We start from the raw sequence: 16718 nt of genomic DNA, 5'->3' as shown, positions 1-16718 counted from the left end.
CTGGCCTTTCGGCATCTCGTCAATAGGTTAGTTTCGGAAAACGCATAAATATGACATAAAGTGTGCATAAAACATGTAGATATCATCAATAATGTGGCATGGAGCACAAGAAATTATCGATACATCGGAGACGTATCACCTAGCATGTACAGACATGGTCTCGGAAAGTCGTCATGATGGATAAAATTATGAGTGAAATTGTTCTTCACATTACAAAGTTACTAATAGTGAAATCTGAAACACTTGTCATATGATGATCAACTTCAAAGTTAGAACCTCAAGGTTATTGGTATTTGACCAACAAACCTAGAAGTTATTGAAGGTGAAGTGTTTTCTGAGAATGAGGAAAGCTAAAAGAGAAACTACAAAAGATATTTTGGCAGAAAGAAAGAAAAGACTAGAAGGTCTGGCTCAAGTGTATATAAAAGATATACATGTTATGAATGTATTCCTAGTTTGGTCACATAATAAAATTCTTGGATATTTGTATCAGATTGGTTGGTATGAGATGTCATACAATACAACACAATACAAGAATACGATGGCCTAAGTGACTGATAAGGAATATGGTAATAATGCACGTCTGGAACATAATAAGGTGTTATTATGTTTATCGTTTGCATTCTACCTAGCCCTTAGAATTTATAATAAAGAACTTAATAATTGTTATTTTGCTCTGGTCAAATGAAAACAATGAGTTGTTCAAATTATGACCTTACTCCATGTACGATGGATAAGTTATTATAAATCTTAATGGTGAAACACACATACATAACACTGACGCTAATATGTCGTAAGGAAAATGATTTGAATTCCACTTATTTGTGGAACCGCCATTTAGGTCATGTTGGAAAGGAACGCATGAAGAAACTCCATGCAAATGGATTATTGGAGTCATTTGATTTTTGAATCATTTGGCGTTTGCAAATCTCTTCTAAAAAGAATGACTGAAATACCGTTCATAGGCCAAGATTTGAACGACAACTAACTTAGTGGAAACATACATGATGATGTATATGGTTCACTGGGCATAGTTGTGTGCGGGAGATTCTTCTACTTCATGAAAAACTTCCAACAATGAATTGAGTATATATATATATATATATATATATATATATATATATATATATATATATATATATGTGGATATATTCGATAAGGAAGAAGTTTGAAACATTTGAATGGATTCAAATAAATTTCAGCATGAAGTGGAAATCATCGTAATAGAAAAGTCAAATATCTATGATTGGATCATAGTGGAAATATTTGAATTACTAATTTTAGCGAACATTTAAGAGAGTTATGAAATTGTTCTACAACTCACGTTTCTTGGAGTATCATAGTGATGATGGAGTATCCGAGGGATGTATCCAAACCTTGTTGGGTCAATGATGAGATAAAATATTGATGCCATTATATTTTTGAGGATTATGCTTTAGAGACTACCGCTTTTACACTAAATAGAGCATCATCATGATCCGTTGAAATGACACCATACAAGTTATGGCATGGGTATAAACCCTAATAAGTCCTTTCTTTAAATTTTGGTTTAAGAGTTTACAACCAAAATCGGATGAATGTCTTTGTTGGTTATCCCAAAGAATTGATTGGGAATTCTTTCCACTATGAAGTAAAAGACAAAAGTGTTTGTTAATGTTACTTGCTTATTTCCAAGAAATTGTTTTCTAGAGAAGTATTTGAGTGGGAGGACAACAGAACTTGATAAGGTTTATGAACCTGAGCATAATGATCAGAGTAGCGCAGCATCGGAAATTGGTTCCGGAAGCGGCCACGGCGATCATGGCTTCCATGACTACAAAGTGTTTTAGCCATGGAGATCGAAGTACTTATTGAACCTTGTAGGTATGGTTTACTTTGTGATCAAATAAATGATTTTTGGACAAAGGATTGATTTTGAACAATGATAAACCAACTACAAACAAAGAAGTTATGATGGGCCCTGACTCCGTTAAAATAGCCATGCGCCATGAAATCCATGATAGATGAATACTTTTTGAAAGTAAATGGATCTATAAAATTGATGGACTTGGATGGAATATCCTTAAAGAAGCTCGACTTGTCGAAAAGTTGTTTACGACAAAGTTCAAAGAGTTGACTACGATAAGATTAGATCTTCCGTAACAATGCTTATAGTCTATGTGGATTATTCTAGTAATCGCTACATATTTCTTTTATGAGGTATGCTAGTAGGATGGCAATATACATTACTCAATAGAAGTGTGTAGTAAAGGTGTATACAAGATACAACCAAGAGTTTTGCTAGTTCGTGGAATACTAGATAGGTATACGAACTTCAATTGGATGAAGTGAGTATCGCGGAGTTGGAATCTTCACCGGATGAAATAGTCAAAGAGTTTTTGATTTCATCAGAGACGATGAAGAGGCTTGCATTTGCAAGAAATTAAGTGGGAGCGCTGAGACATATTTATAATACTTTGTGTAGATGACATATAGTTGGTTATAAATGATGTAATTATATACTTGATTAAAAAGGTTTCATTGAGAATTAATTTCAATGAAAGGATATGGACTAAAACAAATTTAGTGTCAAGATCTATGAAGATAGATTGAAACACATAATAAATTTAAGTCAAAGTACATAGAATGGATATTGAAGTAGTTCAATATAGAAATATTAAGAAGATGTTCTTTTCATGCGAAGGTTTAACAAGACTTGAGTGTAATTGACACTTGATGAGTAAAAACACATGAGTGATTTTAGATCACGAATAATATGTACAAAAATCAAATGTCCTATGCTCTAAAAAGTTAGGAGCATATACCAGAATGATTCATGTGATGATCATTGGACAAACAGTAAGAATATCCTTGTGTGCTTTAGAAGAACCAAGGATACATATATAGTTTTATATGGGGTAATGACAAACAAATTGCTGTAAGGTGTTGCACCAATATTTGTTTGGTCACATATAAAAATGAAATTCAAATCTCAATTAGGCTAAGTGTTTTTTAAAAGGTAGCAGAATGAGCTAGAAGTTGTGTATGCTAGATTTAGATGAATTCTAAATATTGTGACGGATTCTACAAACGAAGGCAGAGTATGTCATTGTTTCCACAATGACTGAGGATGTTAAGTCAAGAGGTTCTTTGAGAACTTGGTGTAGTTCCGATAGTGTCAGAACTTTGAAGCTATATTGTGTATGACAATATTAGTGACATATTTCAGACCGCAGAATTAAGGTTCCACCAGAAGACCAAACATATTTAATGCCGACTCATTTGGAAATGAGTGATGCGTTGAGACGCAAATGAATTACAAAATACATACGTTTCTGAGCGTGTCAGATCTGTTGACTAAAACCTCTCGCGTGATCAAAACATGATAAAACACCGGAAGGCCAAGGTGTTATATCTTTACAAATGTAAACTAGATTATTGACTCTAGTGCAAGTGGGAGACTGTTGGAGATATGCCCAAGAGGCAATAATAAAATGGTTATTATTATATATCTTTGTGTTTATGATAATGTTTACATACCATGCTATAATTGTATTAACCGAAACATTGATACATGTGTGTTATGTGAACAACAAGGAGTCCCTAGTAAGCCTCTTGTATAACTAGCTTGTTGATTAATAGATGATCATAGTTTCATGATCATGAACATTGGATGTTATTAATAACAAGGTTATGTCATTATGTGAATGATGTAATGGACACACCCAATTAAGCGTAGCATAAGATCACGTCATTAAGTTATTTTCTATAAGCTTTCGATACATAGTTACCTAGTCCTTTCGACCATGAGATCATATAAATCACTTATACTAGAAGGGTACTTTGATTACATCAAACACCACTGCGTAAATGGGTGCTTATAAAGGTGGGATTAAGTATTCAGAAAGTATGAGTTGAGGCATATGGATCAACAGTGGGATTTGTCCATCCCGATGATGGATAGATATACTCAGGGCCCTCTCGGTGGAATGTCGTCTAATTAGCTTGCAAGCATATGAATGGTTCATAAGAGACCACATACCACGGTACGAGTAAAGATTACTTGTCAGGAGACAAGGTTGAACGAGGTATAGAGATACCGATGATCAAACCTCGGACAAGTAAAATATCGCGTGACAAAGGGAATCGGTATCGTATGTGAATGGTTCATTCGATCACTAAGTCATTGTTGAATATGTGGGAGCCATTATGGATCTCCAGATCCCGCTATTGGTAATTGGTCGGAGAGAAGTCTCAACCATGTCTGCATAGTTCACGAACCGTAGGGTGACACACTTAAGGTTTGATGTCGTTTAAGTAGATATGGAATATGGAATAGAGTTCGAAGTTTTGTTCGGAGTCTCGGATCGGATCCAGGACAACACGAGGAGTTCCGGAATGGTCCGGAGAATAAGATTCATATATAGGAAGTCACTTTCCAAGTTTGGAAATGATCTGGTGCATTTATGGAAGGTTCTAGAAAAGTCCGGAAGAAATCACCATGGAAAGTGGAGTTCCGGAGGGACTCCATCTTGCATGGCTGGCCAAACCCTAAGGGGGAGGATTCCCAGGTGGGCTCCACCTTGGTGGCCGGCCAACCCACCTCAAGGAAAGGTGGGAGCCCCACCTTGAGTAGGACTCCCCCCTTGAGTAGGTTTCCCACTTTTGGGAGGTTTTGTTGTTGGGGTCTTATTCGAAGACTTGGACTACAACTCTTGGGTATTTCCACCTATATAATGAGGAGCATAGGGGAGGGGCCGGACACACCTGGCCACTGATGTCTACTCACGCTTCTTTTCCTGTAGACAGTGTTGGGCCTCCAAGAGCAGAGGTTTGTAGAACAGCAGCAAGTTTCCCTTAAGTGAATCACCCAAGGTTTATCGAACTCAGGGAGGAAGAGGTCAAAGATATCCCTCTCAAGCAACCCTTCAATTACGATACAAGAAGTCTCTTGTGTCCCTAACACACCTAATACACTTGTCAGATGTATAGGTGCACTAGTTCGGCGAAGAGATAGTGAGATGCAAGTGATATGGATGAATATGAGTGGTAATAACAATCTGAAATAAATATGGCAGCGAGTAAACATGAAGTGGAACAATAAATAAACGGAGATTCGATATTTGGAAACAAGGCCTAGGGACATACTTTCACTAGTGGACACTCTCAACATTGCAATCATAATTAAATATAAGCACTTCATCATACTACTCTATTATTGGATAGAGAACTCAAATTCATTGGGCAAGTGTGCAAAAGCACACCTCAAAGGCGTATTCCCAAGTACTATAAACACCCCACACCGTCACCGTGAGCAATTCATAGGAGGTACTAACACACCACAATTCATAAGGGAGTTACACACGGCGCACACACTATCACCATTACACCGAGGTCACAGTAACTCCAAAGTTCACATAATTAAGCACTTGAATAGCATATGACATCTAGATTACAAAGCTCATCATATGGATCTCAATCATGTAAGGCAACTCATGAGATCATTGTATTGAAGTACATGGGAGAGAGAGATTAACCACATAGCTACCGGTAGAGCCCTCAGCCTCGGGGGAGAACTACTCCCTCCTCATCATGGGAGACAGCGATGGCGATGAAGATGGAGGTGATGTCGATGGAGATGACTCCGGGGGCAATTCCCCGTCCCGACGGCGTGTTGGAACAGAGACTTCTGTCCCCCGAATTGGAGTTTCGCGATGGCAGCGGCTCTGGAAGGTTTTCTGGAGTTTCGTTAATTGGTGTCGAAGATTTAGGTCACGAGGAGTCTTATAGGCGAAGAGGCGGAGTCGGAGGGGCCACGGGGGACCCACACAGTAGGGGGCGCGCCCCCCTCTGGCCGCGCCGCCTTGGTGTGTGGAGGCCCTGGGCCTCCCCTCTGGTCCCTCTTCGGTGTTCTGGAAGCTTCGTGGAAATATAAGATCGTGGGTCTTGATTTCGTCCAATTCCGAGAATATTTCCTGTGTAAGATTTCTGAAACCAAAAACAGCATAAAACAAGAACTGGCACTTCGGCATCTTGTTAATAGGTTAGTTCCGGAAAATGCATAATAATGACATAAAGTGTGTATAAAACATGTGAGTATCATCATAAAACAAGCATGGAACATAAGAAATTATAGATACGTTGGAGACGTATCAGCATCCCCAAGCTTAGTTCCTGCTCGCTCTCGAGTAGGTAAACGATAAAAAGATAATTTCTGAAGTGACATGCTACTAACATAAGCTTGATCCAATAATGATGTAAAGCATATGAGTGATGCGTGTAGTTGACACGTCCGTTGGGAACCCCAAGAGGAAGGTGTGATGCGCACAGCGGCAAGTTTCCCTCAGTAAGAAACCAAGGTTTAATCGAACCAGTAGGAGTCAAGAAGCACGTTGAAGGTTGATGGCGGCGGGATGTAGTGCGGCGCAACACCGGAGATTCCGGCGCCAACGTGGAACCTGCACAACACAACCAAAGTACTTTGCCCCAACGAAACAAGTGAGGTTGTCAATCTCACCGGCTTGCTGTAACAAAGGATTAGATGTATAGTGTGGATGATGATTGTTTGCGTAAAACAGAAAAACAAGTATTGCAGTAGATTGTATTTCAGTATAGAGAATTGGACCGGGGTCCACAGTTCACTAGAGGTGTCTCTCCCATAAGATAAACAGCATGTTGGGTGAACAAATTACAGTTGGGCAGTTGACAAATAAAGAGGGCATGACCATGCACATACATATTATGATGAGTATAGTGAGATTTAATTGGGCATTACGACAAAGTACATAGACCGCTATCCAGCATGCATCTATGCCTAAAAAGTCCACCTTCAGGTTATCATCCGAACCCCTCCAGTATTAAGTTGCTAACAACGGACAATTGCATTAAGTATTGCGCGTAATGTAATCAGTAACTACATCCTCGAACATAGCACCAATGTTTTATCCCTAGTGGCAACAAGCACATCCATAATCTTAGAGATTTACGTCGGTTCCCTGCATTCACGGAGACATGAACCCACTATCGAGCATAAATACTCCCTCTTGGAGTTACAAGCATCTACTTGGCTAGAGCATCTACTAGTAACGGAGAGCATGCAAGATCATAAACAACACATAGATATAAATTAATAATCAACATAACAAGTATTCTCTATTCATCGGATCCCAACAAACACAACATATAGAATTACAGATAGATGATCTTGATCATGTTCGGCAGCTCACAAGACCCGACAATTAAGCACAATGGGGAGAAGACAACCATCTAGCTACTGCTATGGACCCATAGTCCAGGGGTAGACTACTCACTCATCACTCCGGAGGCGACCATGGCGGCGTAGAGTCCTCCGGGAGATGATTCCCCTCTCCGGCAGGGTGCCGGAGGCGATCTCCTGAATCCCCAAAGATGGGATTGGCGGCGGCGGCGTCTCTGGAAGGTTTTCCGTATCGTGGCTCTCGGTACTGGGGGTTTTGCGACGGAGGCTTTAAGTACGCGGAAGGGCAGGTCAGGGGGCCACACGAGGGCCCCACACTACAGGTCGGCGCGGCCAAGGGCCAGGCCGCGCCGCCCTAGGGTGTGGCCACCTCGTGGCCCCACTTCGTCTCCTCTTCGGTCTTCTGGAAGCTTCGTGGCAAAATAGGACCCCGGGCGTTGATTTCGTCCAATTCCGAGAATATTTCTTTACTAGGATTTCTGAAACCAAAAACAGCGAGAAAACGAGCAATCGGCACTTCGGCATCTTGTTAATAGGTTAGTTCCAGAAAATGCACGAATATGACATAAAGTGTGCATAAAATATGTAGATATCATCAATAATGTGGCATGGAACACAAGAAATTATCGATACGTCGGAGACGTATCAGCATCCCCAAGCTTAGTTCTGCTCGTCCCGAGCAGGTAAAACGATAACAAAGATAATTTCTGGAGTGACATGCCATCATAACCTTGATCATACTATTTGTAAAGCATATGTAGTGAATGCAGCGATCAAAACAATGTATATGACATGAGTAAACAAGTGAATCATATAGCAAAGAATTTTCATGAATAGCACTTCAAGACAAGCATCAATAAGTCTTGCATAAGAGTTAACTCATAAAGCAATAAATCAAAGTAAAGGTATTGAAGCAACACAAAGGAAGATTAAGTTTCAGCGGTTGCTTTCAATTTATAACATGTATATGTCATGAATAATTGTCAACATAGAGTAATATAATAAGTGCAATATGCAAGTATGTAGGAATCAATGCACAGTTCACACAAGTGTTTGCTTCTTGAGGTGGAGAGAAATAGGTGAACTAACTCAACAATGAAAGTAAAAGAATGGTCCTCCATAGAGGAAAAGCATCGATTGCTATATTTGTGCTAGAGCTTTTATTTTGAAAACAAGAAACAGTTTTGTCAACGGTAGTAATAAAGAATATGAGTTATGTAAATTATATCTTACAAGTTGCAAGCCTCATGCATAGTATACTAATAGTGCCCGCATCTTGTCCTAATTATCTTGGACTACCGGGATCATCGCAATGCACATGTTTTAACCAAGTGTCACAAAGGGGTACCTCTATGCCGCCTGTACAAAGGTCTAAGGAGAAAGCTCGCATCGGATTTCTCGCTATTGATTATTCTCAACTTAGACATCCATACCGGGACAACATAGACAACAGATAATGGACTCCTCTTTTATGCATAAGCATGTAACAACAATTAATTTTCTCATTTGAGATTGATGATATTGTCCAAAACTGAAACTTCCACCATGAATCATGGCTTTAGTTAGCGGCCCAATGTTCTTCTCTAACAATATGCATGCTTAACCATAAGGTGGAAGATCTCTCTTACTTCAGACACGACGGACATGCATAGCAACTCACATGATATTCAACAAAGAATAGTTGATGGCGTCCCCAGAAACATGGTTATCGCACAACAAGCAACTTAATAAGAGATAAAGTGCATAAGTACATATTCAATACCACAATAGTTTTTAAGCTATTTGTCCCATGAGCTATATATTGTAAAGGTGAATGATGGAATTTTAAAGGTAGCACTCAAGCAATTTACTTTGGAATGGCGGAGAAATAGCATGTAGTAGGTAGGTATGGTGGACACAAATGGCATAGTGGTTGGCTCAAGGATTTTGGATGCATGAGAAGTATTCCCTCTCGATACAAGGTTTAGGCTAGCAAGGTTATTTGAAACAAACACAAGGATGAACGGCGCAGCAAAACTCACATAAAAGACATATTGTAAACATTATAAGACTCTACACCGTCTTCCTTGTTGTTCAAACTCAATACTAGAAATTATCTAGACTTTAGAGAGACCAAATATGCAAACCAAATTTTAGCATGCTCTATGTATTTCTTCATTAATGGGTGCAAAGTATATGATGCAAGAGCTTAAACATGAGCACAACAATTGCCAAGTATCACATTATCCAAGACATTATAGCAATTTACTACATGTATCATTTTCCAATTCCAACCATATAACAATTTAACGAAGAAGAAACTTCGCCATGAATACTATGAGTAGAGCCTAAGGACATACTTGTCCATATGCTACAGCGGAGCGTGTCTCTCTCCCATACAGTGAATGCTAGGATCCATTTTATTCAAGCAAAAACAAAAAACAAAAACAAACCGACGCACCAAGAAAAGCACATAATATGTGATGGAATAAAAATATAGTTTTAGGGGAGGAACCTGATAATGTTGTCGATGAAGAAGGGGATGCCTTGGGCATCCCCAAGCTTAGATGCTTGAGTCTTCTTAGAATATGCAGGGGTGAACCACCGGGGCATCCCCAAGCTTAGAGCTTTCACTCTCCTTGATCATATTGCATCATACTCCTCTCTTGATCCTTGAAAACTTCCTCCACACCAAACTCGAAACAACTCATTAGAGGGTTAGTGGACAATAAAAATTAACATGTTCAGAGGTGACACAATCATTCTTAACACTTCTGGACATTGCATAAAGCTACTGGACATTAATAGATCAAAGAAATTCATCCAACATAGCAAAAGAGGCAATGCGAAATAAAAGGTAGAATCTGTCAAAACAGAACAGTTCGTATTGACGAATTTTATCGAGGCACCAGACTTGCTCAAATGAAAATGCTCAAATTGAATGAAAGTTGCGTACATATATGATGATCACTCACGTAAATTGGCATAATTTGCTGAGTTACCTACAGAGAATTTTGCCCAGATTCGTGACAGCAAAGAAATCTGTTTATGCGCAATAATCCAAATCTAGTATGAATTTTACTATCAACGACTTTACTTGGCACAACAAAACACTAAACTAAGATAAGGAGAGGTTGCTACAGTAGTAAAAAACTTCCAAGACACAAAATAAAAACCAAGTACTGTAGTAAAAACACATGGGTTGTCTCCCATAAGCGCTTTTCTTTAACGCCTTTCAGCTAGGCGCAGAAAGTGTGTATCAAGTATTATCAAGAGACGAAGTGTCAACATCATAATTTGTTCTAATAATAGAATCAAAAGGTAACTTCATTCTCTTTCTAGGGAAGTGTTCCATACCTTTCTTGAGAGGAAATTGATATTTTATATTACTTTCCTTCATATCAATGATAGCACCAACAGTTCGAAGAAAAGGTCTTCCCAATATAATGGGACAAGATGCATTGCATTCAATATCCAAGACAACAAAATCAACGGGGACAAGGTTATTGTTAACGGTAATGCGAACATTATCAACTTTCCCCAAAGATTTCTTTGTAGAATGATCAGCAAGATTAACATCCAAATAACAATTTTTCAGCGGTGGCAAGTCAAGCATATTATAGATTTTCTTAGGCATAACGGAAATACTTGCACCAAGATCACATAAAGCATTACAATCAAAATCTTTAATCTTCATCTTAATGATGGGCTTCCAACCATCCTCTAGCTTTCTAGGAATAGAGGCTTCGCGCTCTAGTTTCTCTTCTCTAGCTTTTATGAGAGCATTTGTAATATGTTGCGTGAAAGCCAAATTTATAGCACTAGCATTAGGACTTTTAGCAAGTTTTTGCAAGAACTTTATAACTTCAGAGATGTGGCAATCATAAAAATTCAAACCATCTATCTATCTATTATATAATTAAAACAACAAACAACCAACGGTACAGATAAGTCAAAGATAAGCAAATTAAAAATAACGGCCAAGATCGATTAGCATCCTAGCGCTATGTGTGTATCGATTTTGATACATACATGTGTACGGCGTGCGCGAAAACAATTCTCACGATTCAAGGATTAAACAATCCCTAATCAGCCACCTAAAAGAAAAACCTAATCAGCCGCCGCCGCCAGTCCTGCGGATGCCATTGCCGCCGCTCCGTATGGCTCCACTGCAAGCAGGCAATCACCACCATGCGGTGGTAGAACCGTAGAACCTTTCGGCGCGTGTGCCGTCAACCATGAGTACCAATACTTTTAAGATGGGTTCTTTTGTATCAAGGATCCAATAGATATTCACACATAGATTTGTCTTTGCAATAGTTCTCCGCAAGAATCGAATTGACGGTGCACCCCATGGAATCAGTCCGCCAAGTGACAACACGGAAGAAGATCTTGGCAAGAGTGCCGGTGAGGAGCAGAAGTTATTCGCATTGGACACACCAGGTGGTCCAACTCGATGGCTGCAGGTAAGATCAATTTCTCTGTTCGTATTTTCCTGTATGTGGACACATGAAAATACCAAGTTTCTATACATCATGCATGCACAACTGACCGATAGTTTGGCAAGGCTCTATAATTAAATAGTATTATTTACATACATACGATCTCCAAGACTTCCGTTTAATATTTCACCCCAACTATGAATTTACGTTTTAATTAGACAAATTTCAAGCATGATCATGTCTTCTCTGTTCTGTGCAGATTGTTTACCATGTCGCCATTCGTACAAAAAACTAGCACGTTACTGATGTCCCAGTCTCAGCTCTGCCAACAGTTCTGATGCCCAAAGCAAGTAGAGTACATATACATAGGGTGTCAGCCTCGCCGACGAGATGGACAACGGCAATCACATAGTGTGTCAGCCTCGCCGACGAGATGGAGAGAGGCGATCTCCGGCTGTACGCTCCCAGTAGGGCGCGTTCTCCTGCCCTAGGCTCCGAGCAGGCACCGGAGAGGAGGCCGTCGATCGGCCCGACGATGGAAGGCATCACAGATAGCTCTATTGGCGCTGACCGCCAAGAGGTTCGGATTCATAGCTTTTTTGATGCATTGAAACTGTACACATTTTTCTTACACGTTCTTGGTTGGATTGCTAAAATACTTTGTCTTGAATTGAGTTGTATGAGATAAAAGGGATAATTTACACACATATACTGTTGACGGTCAGGTGGAAGCTCTACACCATTGTTGCAGAAATATGGTGTGCACACAGATACTGTTGACGATCAGGTCAAAGTTCTACACCATTGTTGCAGAAATATGGTGTGGTCACGGTAGATGTTGACATTAAAGAGAAGGATTGATGTATGCTTTTTTAATCTTCTCGTCTCTTCCTTTAAACAGAAAATAAAACATTAAGGAGTCGGTCATGGAAGTACTATTGTTCCAACCCTGTGCATTAGATTTGGTCCAGGTATGTATCAGTTTAAGATTTAGGTAAAAGAGCTTACCATGTACTTTTACTCGGTGCAGTGACATACTTTTTCCTTGATTAGTGATGCTAATGACCATTTTTAACTGAAATTTGTTTTCTAAGTTTTGTTTAAATATAATGAATGTATGTGTAACTGATTCCAGTATATGTCCAATTAATTACTTTGATACGAAGTCCAGAAACTGCATGAGTAATTCAAGGTGGAGGATGTGACAGAGGGAAGCGCTTCATGTGACGAGAAAAGCAAGGAGATTGTATATTGGACTCAAGGTAATCTGTACGCAGCTTTGAAACATTGAGCAGATCCAACGACTAGCTATTTGGACTAGACAGTCGGTGGCTACTTTCAAATTAGACTCTAGAACTATTTTTTGGGACTTGCTCCAAAGAATTCATCATTATTATACTTGCTCCCAAATGAGTGTGCAGGTAATATCTTGGTTCTCCTCGAAGTATCACTTTTTTGTTAATGGCAGAACCTATTTGATAAGGACCTCTAATTAACCTTTTGTAGTTTTTGTTCCATGTGTCATTAGTTAAACATGGAAGACTGAATTTTAATGAAATTCTTTAGGTTTGTTTGGAGAGGTTCCACCAACAAAGATGTTCAACATATATCAGTCTAATAATGAAGGCAATGTTTCCAATTTCTATTGCTTGCATTCACTATTTTTGTCACATTTTAATTCATGTCATAAGAAATCAATGACGATTTGATGATCCCGCATGCGGTTTGCATGGGCTGGGTTTTGATTATTTTCTGATGATTCGAGCAGGTTATGTGCTCTCCTCAAACATTGGCGTACGGAACATTCGATGAAGACTAATGGCATATAGAACTTGCAAGAGGTTTTAGATGTGTCGTATGAAAGAAAAATCGATTAGTTCAAGGTAAGAAGTCGACCCATGCCCAATAGGATAACTATAAAGCTGAAAGAAGCACATACATCATACCATGATTCCACAATGAGATATCTATCTACTATTATACATGATCTCTCTAGGTGGCAATGGTTTGCTACATGAGCAAGACAGACTGCGGTGATTTCCGGTTGCAGGCTGACGTGTCGACCGCAATAGCTTGCCGCGCTGTGTCAGCACGTCACCCACACACACGATGCACAACATCATATTCTCGCGGCAGGCATCCAAGTGGAGGTCGTTGGCAGCAATATCGGAGAATAGTTGCATGGCTGGCACGAGCAGCGGGCTAACTACACAATGGCATCGGCTCATGCCTCTTGGACTTTAATTCACAAGATGGTGGTGTTGTGCAATAGATTTGAAATCATTGTTTTGGTGATGCATAAATTTTTTTTATATATCTTTCTTTCACATTTTAGATTGAGTTGACCAATGCTAACTGATTTTTTTATGGAAGATAATAAGCTATAGAGGTCCTGAGGTAAAAACACGTTGCAACATGTATTTTTCTTAAGTTGTAAGAGTTATTGTTTCTCAGTGATTTGTATTCTGAGCCAACACATATAGATTCGACATAATTCATGGGAGATTTGCTTATATGTGAGCAAGTGTCCAACTTTAGTCGTTTACATCAGGCTAGAGTGAGATGAGGAACGAAGGTTCCCTCCTAAATTATGAAGAACAGAAGACTTAAGACTCCTTACTCAGAATTATTTGCATGCATGGAAAAACTAATCCATGAAAAAATGCATTGTTTTTAAGCATATATATATTTCTTATTTTCTATGCAATTATTGCACATAGAAAATATTACTTTTACTCTTTAATTGATCGTATAACCATCGAGAAGAATAAGCTAATTATAATATTATTTAGAGAGATTAGTTTGAAATCTAGATATAACTAAATAAAAGGAGTAAATATGTTTAGGTTTTGTTATGGTCTAATAAGGTATTAGCCAGTGATTTAAATAACTATTAAAATCAAAGTATACAAAAATGAGGGAATCAAATAAAGGAAATAAAAAATTAAGTCAATATTAGTTACACAAAAAATTCATGACAAATCTAGCCGCGCAAATGCGCGGGCCCCGATGCTAGTTATAATCTAAAGCAATGGGATCATCATCCCCAATGTTGGAAAAAATTTCAGCAGCTTTATCACAGGCAGTTTCAGCAGTTTTAGCAGTTTCAGGCAGTTTCTCGCGCTTTGCATTAGAAGTGGAAACATTGCTAACACCAATTCTTTTATTAGTAATAGTATGAGGTGCAGAAACTTGTGTAGCATTAGCATTACTAGTGGTGGTAATAGTCCAAACTTTAGCTACATTATTCTTTTTAGCTAGTTTTTCATTTTCTTCTCTATCCCACCTAGCACGCAATTCAGCCATTAATCTTATATTCTCATTAATTCTAACTTGGATGGCATTTGCTGTAGTAACAATTTTATTTTCAATATCCCTATTAGGCATAACTTTCGATTTCAAAAGATCAACATCGGAGGCAAGACTATCAACCTTAGAAGCGAGAATATCAATTTTATTGAGTTTTTCCTCAACAGATTTGTTAAAGGCAGTTTGTGTACTAATAAATTCTTTAAGCATAGCTTCAAGTCCAGGGGGTGTGTTCCTATTATTATTGTAAGAATTCCCATAAGAATTAGCATAACCGTTACCATTATTATAAGAATATGGCCTATAGTTATTACTAGAATTGTTCCGGTAAGGATTGTTGTTGAAATTATTATTTTTAATGAAGTTTACATCAACATGTTCTTCTTGTGCAACCAATGAAGCTAATGGAACATTATTAGGATCAATATTAGTCCTATCATTCACAAGCATAGACATAATAGCATCAATCTTATCACTCAAGGAAGAGGTTTCTTCGACAGAATTTACCTTCTTACCTTGTGGAGCTCTTTCCGTGTGCCATTCAGAGTAATTAATCATCATATCATCAAGAAGCTTTGTAGCCGCCCCCAAAGTGATGGACATAAAGGTACCTCCAGCAGCTGAATCCAATAAATTCCGCGAAGAAAAATTTAGTCCTGCATAGAAGGTTTGGATGATCATCCAAGTAGTCGATCCATGGGTTGGGCAATTTTTAACCAAAGATTTCATTCTTTCCCATGCTTGTGAAACATGCTCAGTATCTAATTGTTTAAAATTCATTATGCTACTCCTCAAAGATATAATTTTAGCAGGGGGATAATATCTACCAATAAAAGCATCCTTGCATTTAGTCCATGAATCAATACTATTCTTAGGCAGAGATAGCAACCAATCTTTAGCTCTTCCTCTTAATGAGAAAGGGAACAATTTTTAATTTTATAATGTCACCATCTACATCTTTATATTTTTGCATTTCACATAGTTCAACAAAATTATTAAGATGGGCAGCAGCATCATCAGAACTAACACCAGAAAATTGCTCTCGCATAACAAGATTCGATAAAGCGAGGTTTAATTTCAAAGAATTCTGCTGTAGTAGCAGGTGGAGCAATAGGTGTGCATAAGAAATCATTATTATTTGTGATTGTGAAGTCACACAACTTAGTATTTTCAGGAGTGGCCATTTTAGCAGTAGTAAATAAAGCAAACTAGATAAAGTAAATGCGAGTAACAATTTTTTTTTGTGTTTTTGATATAGCAAACAAGATAACAAATAAAGTAAAACTAGCAACTAATTTTTTTGTATTTTGGTTTAGTGCAGCAAACAAAGTAGTAAATAAAACTAAGCAAGACAAAAACAAAGTAAAGAGATTGGGAAGTGGAGACTCCCCTTGCAGCGTGTCTTGATCTCCCCGGCAACGGCGCCAGAAATTTGCTTGATGCGTGTAGTTGACACGTCCGTTGGGAACCCCAAGAGGAAGGTGTGATGCGCACAGCGGCAAGTTTCCCTCAGTAAGAAACCAAGGTTTAAACGAACCAGTAGGAGTCAAGAAGCACGTTGAAGGTTGATGGCGGCGGGATGTAGTGCGGCGCAACACCAGAGATTCCGGCGTCAACGTGGAACCTGCACAACACAACCAAAGTACTTTGCCCCAACGAAACAGTGAGGTTGTCAATCTCACCGGCTTGCTGTAACAAAGGATTAGATGTATAGTGTGGATGATGATTGTTTGCAGAAAACGAGTAAAACAAGTATTGCGGTAGATTGTATTTCAGTATAGAGAATTGGACCG

The sequence above is a fragment of the Lolium rigidum genome, chromosome 1, assembly GCF_022539505.1.
Source record: "Lolium rigidum isolate FL_2022 chromosome 1, APGP_CSIRO_Lrig_0.1, whole genome shotgun sequence".
NCBI lineage: Eukaryota > Viridiplantae > Streptophyta > Magnoliopsida > Poales > Poaceae > Lolium > Lolium rigidum.
This window is presented reverse-complemented; position numbering follows the sequence as displayed.